Source organism: Montipora capricornis, chromosome 9 (assembly GCF_036669925.1).
Source record: "Montipora capricornis isolate CH-2021 chromosome 9, ASM3666992v2, whole genome shotgun sequence".
Lineage (NCBI taxonomy): Eukaryota > Metazoa > Cnidaria > Anthozoa > Scleractinia > Acroporidae > Montipora > Montipora capricornis.
In genome coordinates, this window is record NC_090891.1 from 14526887 (window position 1) to 14548349 (window position 21463).

General features: G+C 36.3%; 1 long non-coding RNA gene across 1 annotated transcript in view; it reads left to right on the forward strand.

The window, feature by feature from the left end:
* LOC138016362 (uncharacterized) overlaps positions 1-20736 on the forward strand; it is a 26436-nt gene extending 5700 nt beyond the window's left edge. The window contains exons 4-5 of the long non-coding RNA XR_011125777.1: positions 18859-18992; positions 19634-20736. This is a non-coding gene — a long non-coding RNA (uncharacterized lncRNA). The remainder of the gene's footprint in view (positions 1-18858; positions 18993-19633) is intronic.
* Positions 20737-21463: the final 727 nt, after the last annotated feature.

Here is a 21463-nt window from a genome sequence, read left to right on the forward strand (position 1 = left end):
TGTTTCTCTCATTTAAAAACATTAAACAATATATAGAATTAGCCAAGCCTAAAAGCGGAGCTCCCGGGTTATTCATTCTTGCTGGCTCTACAGTTAGTGAACATAAAGGGTTTTGAAAGTGTCCACACTTTTTCTGGGTACTGCTTAATTAAATCATTTTCCTCGCTTTCTTCTGTAAAAAAAATTACCTAACTAGCGAATTCTACGGTAAATTTCTCGTGAAAAAACGAAACAGTCGAACCTCGATTATATGGATCTCAATTATCTGATTCATTAGTCATGATCAAGATCCGAAGCCATATTCTTTAAAAAACTACAGCGTTGAAAAGTTAAGTAAAGGCGCATTTGTTTCACTTTCAAAAGGCAAAAGCAGAACTTACATGCGTCGTAACTAATGAAGAACTTTCGAACGAATGAGTTCAGGTTGGCTTAGAATTGCTTTGTTTCTAAGGCTAAACATACACTGCGTCACAAATGTTTAGTCGCAATATTCATCTCCTTGAAGCGTAAGTGATCTGTTCTTTTGATAAAAGATAAACAGTCTATAATTTTGCGATTTGAGAAAGGAGAAAAAGGAACCAATCTGTCAGCTGAATATTGCGTTGGCAGCGGATATCTGATATCCACAAGAACAAGGAATATATCATGAAGCTTGCTGACGTGTGTACAGGTATTCGCAATGGACAGTAGAGATGTAGACCATGTTGTTTTCCAAAGGATTTGTAAATGTTTTGTTTCACAATTAAATGTCGCTTTCTTAATTTAATCAGTTTTTGTTCCTAATTAATATTCATATTCAGATCCAGACTATTTCATCTAGTCCCGACAAGTCCAGATAATCCAGGTTTGATTGTATCACACGAGTTTTAAAAGAGGCAAATAAATGCTCAGCAAGCTAACGGAAAGGGAAAAAAGTCATTTCAGAGTCAACTGTCAAAAACCAGAGAATAGTGTCAATGTCAAGAAAGAGTTTTATTGATTCCACTTTATATCTGAGAACGAGATCATTTACATTTAGATTTTTTTGCATTGAAACATGCCAGCTTGCCTTGGAACAAGAATCAACAAAATATGGCAACCAGGAAGGGACAAACTTGAAACAAGTTCTCCAACAAATTACCTGTACATGCTTTAAACAAACCTCTGAAAACACAAGCTAGTGATATTTCTCCTTAATTTTATGAGAACTCATTGCGATTACGTGTTTATAACATAAGGGCAAAATTTCTGGTCACTGGCGAGGCAACATCGAAAAGCAATTTAGCAAATGGAGTAACAACACTTGTTCACTCACATTTTAGAACAAAACAAACAAACAAAATCAACTATTTCTCTAAGTCCAAGAGTACAGATGATTGCTGTTTAATTCCAGTTGACTAAAAATTCGAGTTTCATTCCTGAGCAAAGGGGTAAGACAATTAAACCATGTTTTTAAAAAAAATACGCATCCATAAAAATAACAAACAGTTTAGTGTCCAAGAAAAGAATCTGTGGACAAACTTCTTCCACCAAGTTTGAGCTATTACTAGTATACTGTTTTGTCGTTCACGTACTCTTTCTTTCGTTTCTGTTCTAGTCAATACAACCTGTAGGTTGTCCAGTCATCATGCAACCTTATCAGATCTTCTGAAGATAAGCTTATGCCAAAAATTGTAATACAGAGAAAAAAGCAGCTCTAAACAAATAAAAAATAAACACTCAGCTTACGTTTTTATCCCTGTGATGCTTGACTTGAATAACTGCGTAGCCACCAGTGTGGACCACAGCTATCATGATTTGTCAAACTGGATTGAGACCGGCGAAAAATACACAAAGAATTTTTTTTATTTCCAAACCATTTTCCATCTGAACACAAAAAGAGTTGACTGTTTTGACTGTTAAGAGTTTTAGTTGATATAGTATGATATAATTAAGCCTTGTTTATGTTTAGGTGAGGTAACCTGGCTTGAGCCTCCAATCCAATAGAAAACCAGTGCCTGGTCAGCAGTCAACTTAATGACATTATCGCTAAAACCAAAATTTCTCACATCAATGTGTTACCATATTTTCCAAACTATGGTGCTCTGCGTGTGCTCCTTTGGCATGCGGAGCTCCCCTAATACCCACATCTTTAAGTATTTATGTTTTGTATTTGAAAATTATTTCTTTTGAACTTTTGTCGAGTGTTGTATTAACCAAAACTTTGAGTTCCAACACCAGCTTTATCATCTAAGTTAATTATACAAGATGAATGAATAAAAAGCACATGTTCATCTCTTGAGGAAAAACAAGAATTAATGGAATATTTAATTGTTTACACCGATTGACCGAATGCTTAAATGGAAGCAAAAAATGCTTTTTTGTTTATGTGCTTATTAGACTTACTACCCTCGTTTGCATGGACAAAGTACAAAAGAAATGTTGCTTGAGAGCGAGGCTAGTGAGTCTAATTAGCACATAAACAAAAGAATACATTTTTGGCTGCCATTTATGTATTCGGTCAATAATTTAAATCAAAATTAGTTAAAGTGCCCCTTTGACCAAAAAATCAATTAGTATTTTTCTTTGGATTTCAAACCTGTGTTAAGTAAACACTAAGCGACCAAAGTCTTAAGTTAATCATTAATTTCAAAAAGACACCTGTTTATTTGAACTGGAATTTTCGTATTTAATGGTCCGCCATTACTAACTTTAAGATTTTGAGAGACCTGGGTCACGGAGAAAATGTGACCTTTCACGCGACAAGGGGGCTTATGAAAATTTCACGGCGATACCAATTTCATGGCCTAAGATGATCCTATCTTAGTGTCCCCAATCAGTGAAGGGATTCATTTTACCCTCGGCTAAATATTTTACTTTGACACTATAATAAAGTCATGATGATGATGATGGCAGATCCTGTGAAATTATTCAAGGACAGTGCCAACTATTGTTATTGCGCATACATTCTGCACATCTTGAGATACTCTGATTTCCTATGGGTGGTGCTTGTTAATACAGGAAAGCACCTCAGCGCTTTCGTAGTCTCCTGTCTTGTGATCTGTCCAGCTCACGTGACCTCCAGCATTAGCTGATGAAGGCCGAAATGTTCTATGTTTCAATACACTATTTCCAGGAAAAGATTTAATTCCTTAACATTTTGGTGATGATGTTAATGGTAATGGTGTTTCAAGAATTCTGGCTTGTAATGAAGGAGAAAGAGTACCTGGGTATAATAATTTTTCATTTTTCTATTAGTAGATTTTTGAGGTTATCATCTATTCTTAATTTCTGTATGTTTTTAATTATCTTTATATTTGATTTTTGTTTTCCTTTTGTTAATTCACCTTTTGCTTTTTTCATTTCTTTATTAAATATCCTCTTTATTCGTTTTTCTATTTGAACATCAGCAAATTGAGCTAATTGTGGTCCTAAATCTCTGATTTCATCATAATCTTGTGGGTGGAAGAGGAATATTTTCTGCTTCAATTTCATTGTCATCATCTTCTTCAGGAATTGGTGAAATATAATCATCTGTGTATTTATCTTCTATGTTTTTGTTTCCATATTTATCAGAATATTTATCGATAAAATCAAATGTATTTTCATCGCTCTTTTCTGAAATGTCAGAAACATCAGAAACATCCACTACTTCTGGGCTTTCTTTCGTTTAATATGTTAAATCTAATTTATCAAAGATTGATTTAAACATTTCTGAATAACCAAATTGATTTAATTTTTTCCAACTTATTCTTTTAATTTCGTTGTTAATCATTTTATTTTGTTCTCTAACAATTGTTTTTTCTTTTGCATATACTTTCCACATTTGTACACTCATCTTTTTCTTTTTTGTAATAAGAATGAGCATAAAGATAAAAAAGTACGATTATCGTACAAAAAATGATCAAAGGCAAACATTTATTCGAGAATATCCATCTTTGCCAGATAATACTTTTTGAATGATAATTTGTCGACCAAGTAATTGTGGAAAAACAAATATTTTGCTAAATTGAATTTATGTCTTGTTATATTTTGAAAAAAAAAGTACACCAGGATAAATACCAAGCAATAGTAAATCACTTTAAAAAATTCATAAAGTATTGGGTACATTCAAAACATATCGATGAAAGAGTGCAAAAAATAATTATTTTTGATGATATGGTTTGTGAATCAAAACAAAATAGTTTTATCAATTACTTTATTAATTAATGAACGACATAAAAATTGTAGTGTAATTTATATTACACAAATTTATTTTAAAACACCGAAAATTAGAAGGGATAATTTCTCACCTTTTTATATATTTTATTTAAGAGAAAATAAAACTACATAAAACAAGCTTATATATTAAAGATGAATTTTCACAAAACGTAAGATTAATAACAGAACCAAACTTAAAAAAATTTATTGGTAATAAACCGTAAATAAAGGTGAAGTACAGTACTGCTCGAAACTACGGTATTGTGCAAAAGTAATTCAAACGTAATTCGACGATAATAGCGAAATTTCGTTTGGAGCGATTTTTCGACGATATTCCGTGAGTCCTATTGTTTGAGCGACAGCGATGTTTCGCGGCACTGTGCAATAGTTGCAGCGAAATTTCGTGCCACTTAGCGATATTTTAAGCAAATTTTCGTTTCTATCCAGTGATTTTTCACTTGCTGTAAATGAGACATTTATCTCGTTTCGTTCTATCTCCCTCACCCCACGAATTTAATAATAATCATAATAATAATAACTTTATTTAAACTGCTAAAAATGTATCAGTTTGTTGAAAACAAACTTGTATTAATACATGAGCAGATAAATATAATATTTCTGAACTACATAAAAATGATAATAAAGGGTAAAATACAATCATATCACATTCAATCAAAATCAACTATTTAAATATTATCTTAACAGATAAAAAAAGGATAGCAATAAGAAATACGATAGTTAATTTACCATACATCTATGACTTAATGTGTCCGATTTTAGCAAAAAACTATGTAAGGCTGCTTTGAATGGTGTAAAGGTTGTAATTGATCTTATCGATTTTGGTAAATCGTTCCAATCCTTCGCTGCAGCATATTGAAAAGTTTTTTTTCCAACTGTTGTATTTGCTTTTGGTAAATGTAGCGTAGTGTTGTCTCTGAGATCTCTCCCGTGCAGACTTGATCGCCGGGGTAGATAGCCTTTTTAAACATAGTAGGTAGACCGACTGAAATCTCAGAAAACGCCTTCGATTTTTTAATGTTAAGAGTCTCAATTAAGATCTTATACTCTGAGTGCATGAAGTCCTGTTAGCTTTGAGTATGGTGCGCATAACCTGATTTTGTTGCCTTCATAGGCTGTCTATCATTGAATTTAAACATTCCATCCAAACAGAACATCTGTAATCAACGATTGGTAGCATCAACGAACGAATTTTCTATTAAGCAAGATGTTGAAAAATTCCTTCGCCGCGTTCAGTTAAAAGCCTTTTTTCACGACAAAGAGGATGATTCGGACACTTCTAATAAAGATATTTTTGAAACACTTCTAGTTCGCAAATCCAAATGGACTCCCCCAGAGGGACAATTTGCCTCTTTAGATTTTTTCACCAAAAAATGCCGTCACGACATTCACAAACTTAAATTCAATCGCAACACTAAATTTTCCAACCTTTCCTCAGAAGAGTGGGCGGCGCTTAAAAATCTTAGTAAACGCAACGACATAGTTGTCAAATCGGCCGACAAAGGCGGCGCAGTAGTTGTTTGGCGGTCCGACCTTTACCAAAAAGAAGCTTTGCGGCAACTTTCGGATACCTCGTTTTATGCCAAAATCCCTAAAGATCTCACTTCCAACAATCAAAAACTTGTCAAAGACACCATTCAAAATCTTATAGTTAATCAAGAATTACCGGACACTGCCACTAATCTCATCATCAACACCCCTAGAACTTCGTGCATTTACTTCTTGCCTAAAATTCACAAACCCAACAACCCAGGTCGACCTATCGTTTCTGCCTGTAGTTGCCCCACCGAACTCATTTCTAGCTACTTAGACAGGATTATGACGCCTATCGTCAAATCTTTGCCATCATACATTAAAGACAGTACACACGCACTACAAATTTTCCGCGATTTCAATTTCTCCGGCCAAGACAAACTTATTTTCACCATGGACATTACATCTCTATACACAGTCATTCCTAACAGCGAAGGTCTTCAAGCACTTAAACACTTTTTCGATCAACGCACTGTCAAAGAACCTAGCTCGGAAACGCTCCTCCGCCTTGCCGAACTAGTTTTAACGCTTAACTGTTTTTCATTCGCCGGCAACTATTACAAGCAAATTAATGGTGTAGCGATGGGCACAAGAATGGGACCTAGCTATGCCAATCTTTTTGTAGGATATGTTGAACACCAATTTTTTAATCAGTACAACGGCCCCAAACCTGAACTCTACGGCCGCTACATCGACGACTGCATCGGCGCTATTTCATCCAGCAGAGAAGAACTCGATCAATTTATAACCTCCGTCAACTCTTTTCATCCGGCTCTTAAATATACCTGGGAAATTTCCGAAACTTCATTGGCTTTCCTAGATATCAAAGTTTCTATTAGAGGCAACGTGCTATGTACTAGTGTGCACTACAAACCTACTGATTCACACAGTTATTTGTTGTATTCATCGTCACATCCATCACATGTCAAGAACTCCATTCCTTATTCTCAATTTCTTAGACTTCGACGTCTATGTAGTGATGACTCCGATTTTTCCAGCAAATCAGAGGAGATGTGCCAGTTCTTCGAAAAACGTGGCTATCCTGTCTCTGTGGTCAAAGCGGGCCATCATCGCGCCCAACAATTTGATCGACAGTCGTCACTACAAACGTCACAGAAAGATAAGAATGACAGAATTCCATTCACCCTCACTTTCCATCCTCATAATCACGCAGTCAAAAGCATCATTCTTAGTAATTTTAAATTACTCCAAAATGATCCCGAGACTGGTAGAATCTTTTCGCAACCTCCACTTATTTCATTCAAACGCGACAAAAACGTAGGCAACTTTTTAGTTAGAAGCGCGCTCAAAACCAACGAGCAACCCGGCACTTTCAAATGCGCGCGCTCACGATGCAAAACTTGTCTTTTCATTGTTAACACTAGCAAGATATCGGGACCTAAGCGATCTGTTAAGATCACCGATCGTTTCACATGTACCTCCGCAAATGTCATTTATTGCATAACCTGTACGTTATGCAATAAATTATACATTGGTGAGACAGGTAGACGACTAGGTGACCGATTCCGCGAACACCTTCGCGATGTTGAGAAGAATGACAAGGATGCATCTAAGCCAGTCGCTCGCCATTTTAATCTGCCTAACCACTCCAAAAAACACATGGCTATCTGCGGCCTTTCCCTACATCTAGGTACGACGGAAAGCCGCAAGAATCTGGAACAAAAATTCATCTTTCAAATCGGCACCCTTAATCCTCACGGTATTAACGAACGCTTTTCATTTAACTAATATATTCCTACTTTTCACGTTGCCATGTTACCACCAATAGCGTAGCTCCTACTCTACTATAAAAACTACACGTAACCCATAATCCCTCGATTCGCTCTGACGAAGGGCTAACGCTCGAAACGTCAGCTTTTAGAATCTCTGTACGGTGGTCAATTTACATTATCAACTCCGTTGATAAACCAAATTTTTGATTGGTAGCATCGTTTGTTTAAAGATCTTCAATAGAACGCTTCTAGTCAGGAAACTAGAAAGTCTGTTTACAAGACGGAATTTTGGATATGTTTTTTTTGGCATATATGAAAGATGCTCTTTCCAAGCCAAGGTACTATCGACGTAGACGCCAAGATATTTATAGTTTGTAAGTTCCTTGAGACGATGTGAATAAAGATATTTAAATCATTAGAGTTTTTGACACTTCTTTGAGTTCCAATCTTCATGACTTATGATTTTCCTGGGTGTACAACCATCTGATTACTTGATAACTATGAGCTAATGTTGTCCAGATCTCCATTAATACAATTAGATGCTTTGTTGATATCTCCATCACTGTAATGGATTTCAGTATAGTCAGCAAACAAAGAACAACTTGATTGTTTCACTGCTGATGTAACATCGTTATAATGTGTGCAGAAGAGAGTTGGTCCTAAGACGGACCCTTGTGGGACCCCGTGTGGAAGTGCTAAAGATTTTGATTCTGTTCAGTTGCAAGTTACATATTGTCTACGATTATCAAGGTAAACCAATGAAACGCAGAGCCGGACACACCTGCAGATTCCAACTTCTTTAAGAGTAGATTATGATTTATAACATCAAAGGCTTTTCGTAGATCCAGAAAAGCAGCAACAGCTATTTGTTTACTATCAATGGCCATTTCCATTTGTCAATAAGGCGGATTAGGCTATATTACATGATGAACGTTTTTGATATGCAAATTGTTTTTCACTGATCAGTTTGTTTTCAACTGCAAAGTCATGGAATTGTTGATTTGCAAATCGTTCAAGCACTTTGGCTAAACAAAGTAAAACAGACACTGGTCAATAGTTGTTGCAGTCTGTAGAAATTCCTCCTTTAAAAAGTGGTGAAACGCGGGCGACTTTCCACTTGGTCCTAACCTTGCAAAAGAAATACAATCTCATCCTTTTTCCCATAAAGACTTTCTTTCAGGATCTTTTGCAGAATCTATCTTTTTTTAATCTGGCAACAAAAGAAGAAGTCATTGCTATTGCTCAATCATTTGCATCCAACAAAGCTGTGGGTTATGATAACATTACAATGTCCCTCATAAAGGAATTTATCCAAGTAATCTCTGAACCTTTGTCTCACATTATTAACTTGTCAATTGCTCATGGCATTGTACCTGATCAATTGAAGACAGGTAATACCTTTTTTATCAAAGCTGATGACCAGTCGCTTTTCACTAACTGTAGACCTGTTTCGGTTCTACCTAGTTTTTCCAAATTTCTTGAGAGAATAATTTATAACCATCTAAATGATTTAGTTTATTTATTTATTTATTTATTTCTTTATTAAACTTCGCCTTCTAAATTAACTATTAACAAAACATGACAACGTAAACAAAAAATAAACAAATACTGGGTAAGGCAGGGTGACCACAACAGCTGACGCCAATTACTGTGGGCCCAAGATTAACAAAGTTCCAAACACTCGAATAAAATCGTAAAATATAGAAAACTAATAACAACATGAAATAGGCTCTGAAAGGTTGCGTGGCGTATTACATTTTAAGCAGACAGATTTCCAGGTTCTAGGGTCCTCAACATCGAAGCGCGAGATAAGTGCATCTTTGTAGTATGAGGAGAGCAGAGATTTAAATTGGTTTAGAGTTACATGGTCATATCTTAACTGCAGGGGGAGAGCGTTCCAGATTCTAGAAGTTCTTACAAAAAAAGAGTGCTGGTAAGTAGAGGTGCGGCATTTCTTTGGTCTGAAAGATTTTGCATTGCTAGCGCTTGCTCTAGTGACCCTTATGGGAACATTGCGTTCAGGGAGCACGTCATGTGATACACAAACAATACAATTGGTGGCCTTAAAGAAAAAGACCAAGTCCGCATAATAGATGACGTTATCATCAGCGTACATTAATACATTGGCAGCCTGTAAACAGTTTGGCAGATCTGTGACATACAAAGAAAATAACAGAGGGCCCAGTATGGAACCTTGTGGAACTCCAAAGAACACGTTTTGAGGTACGACCAGTTAGGTAATGAGACATTCAACGATGCTCATTATCACAAATTCCAAACAATTGCAATTTATCAAGCAAGATTTTATGATCAATAGTGTCAAAAGCCTTACGGAATTCCACAAAGATGGCACCTGTTAGCTGACCAGCATCCATGTTCCTTCTTATGGACTCAGTAAGCAAAGTAATTGCACTCTGTGTCGAATACTTATGACCGAAACCACATTGGTATCTAGAAAAAAGGTTGTGTGTCTCCGGATGATCCACCAATTGCTGCTGGACAGCCTGTTCAAGAATCTTTGACACCACAGGCAAATTGAAATGGGACGATAATTGTCACTGTCATCCCTCACCCCATCTTTGAAGAGTGGAATAACCTTAGCATGTTTCCAATCATGAGGTATACACTGAATCGTAATAGACAAATTGATAATATGTGTTACAAGGACGCTGATAGTTACAGCACTATCTTTTACCAACCTAGATGGGAGACCATCAAGGCCTGTTGCTTTTGTTGCCCGTAATTGTAATAACTGTTTGCAAACAAAAACCATTAGTGACTGGTGCCATGTAAAACTTATCAGAAGAAGACTTGGAACAAATCGGCCAAGCAACAGAACGTCTTTTGAATCAATAAGAGATTCGTAATTTAATCTCAGAAAAGTATTTACAAAATTGAGTTGCAATACTTTCTTTATCCGTGATCGCTTGACCATCACACCCCAATTGATTTCTTGAGTCCAAATTAGATGATTTATCAAGGAAATCTTTCTTCATAGACTTTCAAAAGTTCCCTGGATTGTCGAGATTTTCTTGAAAAAGATTTCGATTATAATCAGACTTGGCACTTCTTACAGCAGCGGTGACTTTATTTCTATATGACCTCGTCTCTTCCAGATCTCTTTGCTTTTCTCAAATAATAGTCTCTGGTTGACATTATGTTAGAAATCGCAGAAGTCATCCAAGGATTCTGGCTGCCACAAACTTTTTTAGTTAGCAATGGGACATGACGATCACAGGTTTGAAGAAATATGTTTTTAAAACTGGACCATGCGAGGTTCATATCAGAACTTGATAGAACAGAGACCCACGAGGCACTCTGAAGATCCTTGTTAAAGGTTTCTTTGTCGTACCTGGCGTAGTTGCGACATTTAATTATTCGTGCTTGGAACTTTAACAAGTTCATTTTTCAAACGCAGCCAACCATGTAGTGTTCACTTAAACCCAGAGGAATAACACTTGTTAGCGGGATATTGTGTGTGAGTGTCGAAAAAATGACATCAATCAAGGAGCTACAGTGTTCAGTAATCCTAGTGGGATCATTGATCAGCTGTGGCATGGCAAAGCCTAGGTAGAAAATTTGCATTTAAATCACCAACCAGCAATATTTCTTTGTTTTCAGCCATTGCTAAGCCTAGAGTCTCCTCCAATGTAGCGTTGAAGTAAGTGCTGATAAATTGCGAACCGACTGGGGGACGATATAGTAAACCAAATAAAATATTTTTAGACTTAGCAATGAGAATCTCCAGCCAAATTCCTTCAATAGAGTTCGATTCTAAATCAAAGCACCTTGATACTGACACACAATCCCGCACATAAACAACAACACTGCCGCCCTAAGATTCAAAAATTTGGTTTATCAACGGAGTTGATAATGTAAATTGACCACCGTACAGAGATTCTAAAAGCTGACGCTTCGAGCGTTAGCCCTTCGTCAGAGCGAAAACTACACGTAACCCATAATCCCTCGATTCGCTCTGACGAAGGGCTAACGCTCGAAACGTCAGCTTTTAGAATCTCTGTACGGTGGTCAATTTACATTATCAACTCCGTTGATAAACCACATTTTTGTATACTACTTCCCCACCGACGCAGCACCACAGTTTCTTTAGAAACTACCCCTTCATTCGCCCTAAGATTCAGCTTGACGATCCAAACGGTAGATGGTATAACCTTGGATGCCAATTTCGTCATCAGAAATATGCGATGATAAATGTGTTTCAGTGATGGAAAAGAAGTCAATGTCCTTATAACGTAATAACAAAAGTCGAATCTCGTCAACTTTGGGAAGAAGAGAGCACACATTTACCTGGAGAAATTTTAGGCCACGTTGACTTGTTAAATTAGATAGCTCAGGGATATCTTGATATACACTTGGACCATCCACATCTGCAGTCGTAGCAAGTTCTATACTTCTGAAATTGAGGACCAATGTATTTAAGATGAAACAGAAGCGAACATTCCCAGCAAGTAACATAGCCAACATTCTTCTTTATAACAAGATTACATATTGAACATCACGGCCTCAGTGAATGCTTCAGGTTTGCTTGTGACCTTTCCACTTGTCCCGGGTTAAGCTCCAAATCGCCAGATAGATACAAGAGAAGCAAGGCTATGCCAGAATGCCTGATGAGACCACATGTAGATGAAAATATCTTTGTAGCCATGTTGGCGGCGAACTTACCCATTGCTCTGGCCCGAAATCACTCCAGGAATCACAATAAAACTCGCCTTGAGGGAGTTTCCAAGATAAAAACGATGCACAGCATATGTAGATGGAAATTGGTGATTAAAAAGGGCATAAAAAACCAAAGCTAAATACAAAATTAAAGAAATTGTATGGATCCCTCGTTCCACGTGGCCAACCGCCATGAGTTCAGTATTTCCATGAGTTCAGTTTATTTGACAAACTTGAACACCATGGTATACGTGGACCGGCCTTAAAATGGGTAAAAAGCTATTTTTCCTGCAGATTACAATTTGTAGATTTCAACGGTCATGTTTCTTCTCCTTTAATATATCCTGTGGGGTTCCTATGGGCTCTATTCTAGGGTCTTTATTTTTTTCTTCTTTACATTAATGATATAGTTAATGCATCTACCGTACTACAACTGATTTTATTGTCGATACTAACGTTTTTCTGCCTCGTATAGATCCTGACTATTTGGTTAATCAGCTGAATATCGAGTTAAATAAGTTACCAGTATGGTTTAGGGTTAATAAGCTTTCACTGAATCTTACAAAATACCAAGTTTATGGTGTTCAAACCAAATCAAAAACTTAGAAGTTCTAATTTTCATATTTTGAGAAATGAACGACAAATTGATCAAATTAAAGAAACAATTTTCTTGGGTGTAATCATCGATTAAAGTTATAATAATAATAATAATAATAATATAATAATAATAATAATAATAATATAATAATAATAATAATGAAGTCTTTATTCAGCAAAACATAAAAATACCTATCTTTTGTTGAAAGTAATTGTAAGAAATTTAATGTCAAATAAAAGTGTGAAAAGGTAAATCACATAGTTACTTCATATTTAAAAACTGACCGGTTAATAAAAGAGTTTTTGAAACGCATAGTGTTAATCTTAGTTAAAACACGTTTCTTTCCTAAGATTATAATTAGATGGTTTAACGCGAGGCATAATAGATGCAAGTGGATGTGCTTTAGTATCGGAAACTTTCCTAAAAATCTTATGGTCTTACCTCTCTAAGAGATCAGAAACACTCATTTGCTTTGACGTATATTTCCATTTAAAACAGCAGTCTAAGAAACATTGTACAGGTATAAGATCGGCGGCGTAGACAGATAATACATAATTAATATTAGGTGGAACTGTTGTATTAAAGAGAAGGTCTATTTCTGACTGATTGTACCCCTCTTTGCGCAGCGCTCTAAGAATATGTAGGGAATTGTTACCTTTAATAAGTTTGTTCTTCACATGCTCTGAACATTTGCTGTCTCATTGGAAGGTGACCCCCAAAATCTCTACTTCTTTACAGCTTGGTATCATCCCAATAGGTGAAAAGAAGTCGCGGTTGCCTCTCTTTTTGATCGTCAACTCTTTACATTTGTTTGGGTTACAAGACATTCCATTTGTATTCGTCCAATCTAAAAACTGTGACACTACCTGATCGGAGTAGTCTACCTCCTTCCACACAGGTGCTATAATTGTCGAATCATCAGCATACTTAAGTCATGATTACCTTAAGTGATGTAAAGAGCATTGAGAAAGATGTTGATGGGTAAGAACCGCTAACACTACCTTGAGTTGTCCCTTTGTTAACTGGTTTCCAGTCGCACTCAAAGTTGTTGAAACATACCCTTTGTGGTCTGTTCATTAAAAAGTTCAAGTATCAATAATAGTAATACATGGATTCAATGGGAACTTTTTTTAATTTATTAGCGAGAAGTTCATGTTTCACAGAGTCAAAAGCTTTGCTGAAGTCCATAGCAAAAAGGCGAACTGCTTTACAATCCGGGTGATCCAAGTAGCTGTTGATCCTATGTTGAATTGACAAGAGAGCATCAGTACAGTTTCCACCCTTTACAACTTGGTCAATTCATGTTCTCCTATCTATCAAATTCGAACTCTTCCTCCTAAGTTAGCTGGCAAATTTACTCTACACAGTCAAATTCATATATTATATGAACATATTATACGAGAAACTCTCATGCATTTCGTTTGCTCTTTCTGTCGGGCTAAAATTAAACAATTTCCTGTTTTCTATCACGGACCTAAATTTTGCAATTCTCTTAACATTGATATAATTAATTCTTCCTCAACAGCTTTTTTCAAGAAAGCACTTAACTCATTATTTTTTAACAACTATTGTGAATCTCAGGTATTTTGTTCTTCCTGTGTCAAATTGTTTTCACAGTGTAATTCTACTTTCAAAACTCTTTACATATTTTCAACACCTTAATGAAATGACTAAGTGTTTGTAATTGTATGCTCCATTACCAACTTGTAAGTTCAAACTGTTTTTAATTTGTATATTTTCGTTCATTACCTTATACTTCAACACGTTTAAAAATAACTAAATGTTTGTAATAATTGTATTCTCCGTCGCCAACTTTGCATGTCAACAAAAAAAAGATGCTTTTACTTGGGGACACCTAATTGACATCTTCTCTCTTTTGATTGTTCATATCTGTATTTTAAGTTGTTTTTTCTGTGGCAAATAAAATAAATCAAATCACATAAAGAAGAAGAAAGAAATTTAAACCTGTCAATAAATCTTAAAGTAATTCCTTAGTATTGCATTGCGCATCCCTACTGCGCACGATTTTCGTGTCGTGTCACCTGGAATCTCAAAAGCGACGAGTAATGGACTTCGACAACAATCTATCGCCCGTAGAGCCGAAATCAAAGTGAGCTGTATTTCTAAAATAATATTTAACCAAGTGTGCTGTTATGTAGAACACTGAAACCAAATGGAAAATTCTCTGGTAACTTATGGGTTCAACAAAGACAGAGAACGATTGAACGAATCGAACACCTTACGTGGATCTGTGATCAACTCTGCACAGTCTTCAGGTAAAAAAAATAATTAGAAATGTAACAGCCAAAAATTATTTGAAAGAAAGCTTGTCGTGTATTTTGTGCTTCATTATTCAAGGAAAAGGTTCTTCATGGAAACGGTTTGATCCGGTAAGTTTGTTGCAATATTGCGCATATTTGACACGATTGAGTTTCTTCTCTTCACGCACGTAATGAAATAGAAGGGGGTTTTGCCTCTAATAGCAAATATGTTGTTTGTTTCAAAAAATTGTTCGCTGGAAAAGGTGGCCTTTATGAATTCATCATGTTTTATGATATGCGAGCTTAACTGGATAGTTTTTATGGCAATAGTAAAGCATTTTCTTGTCAAAATGAGGTTAGCGTCTTTCTGGTGTGTTAACAGAATTACCTCCAGAACCTACTTTTTGCGTAGAATAAGCTTTTAGAATGATGTTCTTGTTTTGCATAAAGCAAGCTAACAAAATATGTACCTTGCTGAGTTCGCATTTGTTAGCGTTAATAGTATTTTCGGTCCGATGCTTCTGTTTCATGAGGGGTATATTGTTTTGGTCTCCCATCCAAACACTAACCCCGCTGGAGAGGGATTAACTTTGGTATTACAAGGCTGTCAGATGCTCAGAGGGCACGCTTAAACTTGTGATGAAAAGAAGTTGTGAAGGAACTTGAAAATTATCAACATGTCAGCCCAGAAGCCAATGTTTCTCGCTTCTCTGTTATTTGTTATTCTTCAGAGACTGGAATTCTGTAGTTCAATACCACACAATTCAGTGCCTTCTGATTTTCTGTAACACGTACCACAGGCAATCCAGTGTATGCTTCACGGAAGCATCTCGTTGTACTTATATTCTTAATTTAAATTTAAATTTGTAATTTTTAATTCTATTGAGCTGAAAAACCCACTTAGGGAGCATCAATAAAGTTTGTATGTATGTATGTATGTATGTAGTTAAATTTAATATGAATTTTACCTTTTTGCTGAGCGAATTGAAGCACTACTAAAACATAAATTTTTAACTGATGTAAAGGAGAACTTCTGACAAAGCCAAATTAAAGCAAAAGAAAATGACAGAAATAAAGCTATTTTTCACTATTTTTCATTTAAATTGTGTTTAAAATTTTGGACAATTTAAGGAAGGGTTTTACAGATAATAAGCTCCTGTTTAGCTTATTTGTATGAGAAAATCTACTGTAAAATAAAGCTAAATTTAAGCCATTTTAAAAGTAGGATTTCAAGCGCTCACCCAAAATCTGATAAGTACCTTGCTTTGCCTACTACTATCATGTTATACAATAACTATTGTGGTAACTGAAAATACTAAAGACATAAACGTTCCCTCAAAGAAAACCCTGCTTTTGTGCTGGTCAACGTAAAGCATGGCTGTTTAATTAATGACCTTTTTCAGAATCCATGTCAGTTAATTTTTAGTTTGTATAGATTCTTATCCAAGTTGTTCTCCAAATTTAAAGAAAGTAAATACTTGTTAAGAATCTATATAAACCAATAAGAAGTTTGTTTTCAGAAAGTTCTTACTTTCTATAGATTTTGAGAACAACTTGGGAGTTGCATTCAGAAAACGTGGAAGTGAAGGGTGGTTTGCAGGGTGGCATGTTGCATAATGGCTTGCCAAACTTAATGTGTGCTCTATGAATGAGACCTTTATTAACTGATCAGTCCTTTTTAAGTTTTCATTGTTTTGTTTTTACTTTGCAGACGTAGCATTCTGCATAAGTAGGCAATGGTGCAATTCATGTCACATGCCACTCCGCATACTCTGTCTGTAACCCTTACCGGTTATTGTGGGTAGTGCACTGTAAGTGCAATAACCATATTGTCATTGAGGCTGTCTGAGTGAGTGAGTGTATGATTGTGTACCTGCAGCACATGCCTAAATTACGAAACTAATGTAGGATTTTCTTGAATTTTAAATAAAGAAAAAAGAAGTTAGAAAAAAAGATTAGATGTCTTCATCACGAGGATTTTGCGGTGGTCTCTCATCCAAGTAATAAGTCTACCCGAATGGGCTTCAGTGGAAACTTGCATCAAATTATACGTAATTGGTTATGTACATGCTAACGCGATTGGACAACAAAATAAATAGTAAAAGATCAAAAAAATTAAGTGGCGATCAGGCCTAGAGCCTGTGAACTTCGTGAGTCAAACCGCCCTGTTTAGGGACTCATCGCCATTCATCAAAAACATTAAAAGAAGATTCAGGACAAATCCTTTAACAACCAAATACAAAAAAGAAATCAAGTAAAAAAAGAATAGTAATAGTAATAATGATAATAATAGTAACAATATCAATACAATAAGTATAGGTAATCACATGATTTCGAGTGCAATTTGGAAAAAATATGGATGAGTAAGTTTATTTCAAAGACGACGATAAAGATTCCCCAATGGTCTCCCATCCTGGTACCAACCCTATACCCTAAGTGAAAACATCAAACTGTTCGTAATTGGAACACCAGAACGACAACAAAGTTGGATGACAAAATAAGCAGTAAAAGGTAATTAATTTTGCAAAACTAATTACTAGACAGTACCAGCCTACTGCACTACTTACATGTACGCAATGCGTGCCTATCTTTTGGAATCAAATTTTATGTACTCATGAGCACCTTCACTTTTGACCTCAGTGTATTTACAAGACAAAATTGAGTCTGGTTATTGCTTCAACAGAAATTTTGCATTCAGTAATAGTCAATCCTCTTGAAACATTTTGTATGATATACATGTCACGACTATGCCGGTGTTTAATTCATAAGTAATAAATACAGAGGATTGATGTTCAAAGCCACCCTCATATGGTGTTAAACTGATGATTACTGTTTTTATCTGGCTGACCACATGATTTCTTCCCGTTCGAATTAACAAATCGAATGTGGTTCAGCGTCTTATTGACAACGATATTCTTCATTACAAAGGTCAAAATGTTGTGGAGTCACGAGGAGCATCCGAGTCAGTCCACAACAAATTTTGTTCTCTGTGATGATGAATATCGTTGTCAATAAGAGTACAGACAATGCTGAACCACATTCGAATTGTTTTTTCCATAATATTCAACGCCAAAGAAAATGTTTATTTCAGACCATGACACAAAGAAAGAGGAAGCATTGTCCATACATGTCCAATACACCGACATAATGAGATCACAAAGTGTCCCGCACTTTATGTCTCGCAAAACTGTTACTACTTTGTTAAGGATTAAGGTTGGGGGACACTTTGTGATGTCTATTGGGAAGTGCTATGAATCTCATTATGTCGGTGTATTGGACAACCACATTTACGCGAGCAGCGTTGTCTAGACTCCAATCGACAGCAGCAAATTCGCCAATCAGATTGCAAGATTACAAGCAATTGTAGTAAAAAAAACAATCTTTTGGAACAACATGTTTTTAACTCTAGTATGACGGTGTAACTTGATGCATTAGTATTACCCAGTGATCACCCTAGTGAAGCTCTGTCAGAGTTTCTGGTTGAGTGATGACCACAATGCGTTGGTCGAGAGGTTCGTCTGTGTAAATCCTTGTGACGACAGACTCCATTCCCTACGTACTCTTCCCTGCCACGTTAGTGAACCCTGCACTGGGTTAGTTGTTTGGTAAGTTAAGGTCATGAAATGAATATTAATTGCGTGGATGCGTCCGCCAATTTTGTCCCGTAGTATTTGGGATGCAAATGTTTGACCGATCTTTACAGAGTAAAATCAAATAACCTCTGAATAATTTTTAATGGCCGACTCAAGAAGAACGTAAAACAACAACTTGCAAACGTTTTCATTTCTCTCTTTACTTTGTCGCCAAAGACGCGAGAAATTTAAAATCTAAAGTAAACCCAACCCCACTTCTTCCTTAACTACTTTAATGTTTGTATTAGGTTCTTCCTGTCAGCAAATCAAGTCAAATGATTACATTCTATTTCGAGAATGGCTGTGTTGCAACGCTTCGAACAAGTGGGACTGAGCCTAAAATCAAATATTACACCGAGCTTTCATCCAAGCCAGGGAAGAGGTATGTGTATTCTACACAATGATAACATGAACTTAAAATTACAAATAACTGATTATATTGTAAAGCAATGGACTCTTCCGCTAAAGAGAGTCATCTTTTGTCTTGCTACCAGAATATTAGCTGTTAAGCCTCCAATATCGTTTTGGGATGAATGTACATGGAGTGCTGATGTTACTTTTATTCTGCACACGTGTTTCAACATGTTTTTTTCAGTGCATCGTTCATACACAAATCAAAAATAAGGGACACTGTGACAGATTCTGTAAGAGAGGAATTGTTTAAAGGACAATTGATTGGCTGTTTACCAAAATTGGCAGCTTCCGATCCTTGAATCGTGCGCGATCACGTACATTCACCAAATTTACCACATTTTCCACTTGTTGCTTTCGTTCTTTTCAGTGAGGTAAATGCATTGTTAAACCCTCACAGTTGCAGTTTACTACTGTGGAAAACAACGTTTTTGTTTGTTTGTTTTGTTTTCTGTAAAATCCAGGCTATTGGTAATTGCGCCATTAACGAGTACAAAGCGACGGACACCTAGAGATATTTTGCATTAATATCATCTCACTCCAAGAACTGGCTTAAATTTATCCTTGACCTATTATTATAATAGAATTCTTTTTCATTTTTGTTTTTCTCAGCATGGATATGTCAACTGCTAAAGAAACACTTCAAGATATTGTAAACTGCATTGTAGAAGAGTATTTGCAGCCTGACTTGAATAACCTGACTCCCAAGCAGGACTGAAGCTATTTTGTTCTGCGATCTTGGATGGAATTGTTGGTTGCTTTGTGTATAACTTCGATGGTGACATTGCGGATTTAGAGAGATGATTGTACCACATGTTTCAATCACATATAAAATATTTATCAAAGAAGTGGTATAGTTTTAAACTGACAAGGAGCATAAAGCATGTCAGTGGAAAACAAGTTTCCAGCCGAGAAGTTGAGAACTAATTCTCTTCTGGGCGTCGCAAGTCTGTCGCACCTAATTGCCTCTGATCAAATTGGAGATCTAATGAAACTGTCTTGCATGTTGTGTTTGAGTGGAATTCATCGTTAATTGTAGAGTGTTCTCTAAGTCATTTCACTCACGATACCATCCAACAGGGAGTCCTGAAAAGGAAAAACCAAATTGCGTAGTGCTATTCCCCTAGTTACCTGCAGAAATGGTAATTTGAGTCATCTTTCATGAAGGTCAAGAAAACCAACGTAACTGAAATTCAAGGTGCTTCGCTTCAGTCATCACACAAGATGCAGTCTGGCTTACGGCATTTTGTATATAGAACTCATGTTTTAGACTGCCACTTTCAAAGCGCACCCAATGGAAATTTGCTTCTCTTCAAGGAAGAATTTTTCGGCTTCTTGAAATAACTTTTCCTTGTCCAGGATAGCCCAATGGCATCGAAGCATCAATTATTACTCAAATACATGTAGCACCAATCCAGAATTTATTTAGGCTTCCAGTGGTCTAAATTTAGATGTATTATTGCAAGGTCGGGGATTGACATGCAGACATGTAGTCAGTGGTTTTTATGCGGCTTTGGTGTTGCGACAATGGACAGGTTTAAGGCTTGGTTCATATCTGGGGTGCGTATTGCGAGTACCGGTTGCACAAGCAATGGATATCCTCTCGCGCTGCAAGGACAAATAGAGTAAAGAGGGTATAAACCATTGTCTTTCAATAGGAAGTACATAGAACCCATGGGTGTGATATAATGCAATGAATAAAACACCTAGAGAAACTTTCGATTTTTATCGGTCCCTCAGTAGCAAATAGTGCTAGCGGTCTCTTTTATATCACTCTAACCATGCACTTGTTGTTGTCTATCAAAAGAAACGGGCGAGGAATGCTACCCACTTACGCAAGCCTGTCTCGGCTGTTTCCCCTGATTGCGTAACAAGATCCGATTGACTCAAAAAAGTGCGCATTTCGAGTGACAGAATCTGGGGTCACCATAGTCGTTCAGGAGTAAACTAACGTTTTAATTTAAACGGCTCCGGGAAGTGAATTTCTCAATGTCATAAATGTACTATACATACATTACATTTACCCGTTGGTCGGGTAAATTGAGCCTCTGGTTGAAAATGAGTTTTAAACAGCTCCGTGAAGTGAATTGTATACTTTTTAATGAAAATTTAGGGAGACAAACTTCCCTCTTCCTCTTCTTCTTCTTCTTCTTCTTCTTCTTGTTATCTTTTTTCACACGACATATTCAGTATAAAATGTAGGCTGCGGACCTGGTATAAAACAAGGACCATGTATGAAACGCGGACTGCGGACTGGGAATGAGACAAGGACTGAGTTTTCAAAAACGGAGTATAGAACAAAACTAGGTTTGTACTGGCCCAGATACAGGTTTTTAAAAAAGGCCTTGAGTACTCTTATTCCCTGTCAAAATATTGTCACATACACAGAAATGGTCAGTTACAACTTCGACTGGGCTAGAGAAAATAAGAGTAGAGATTTAT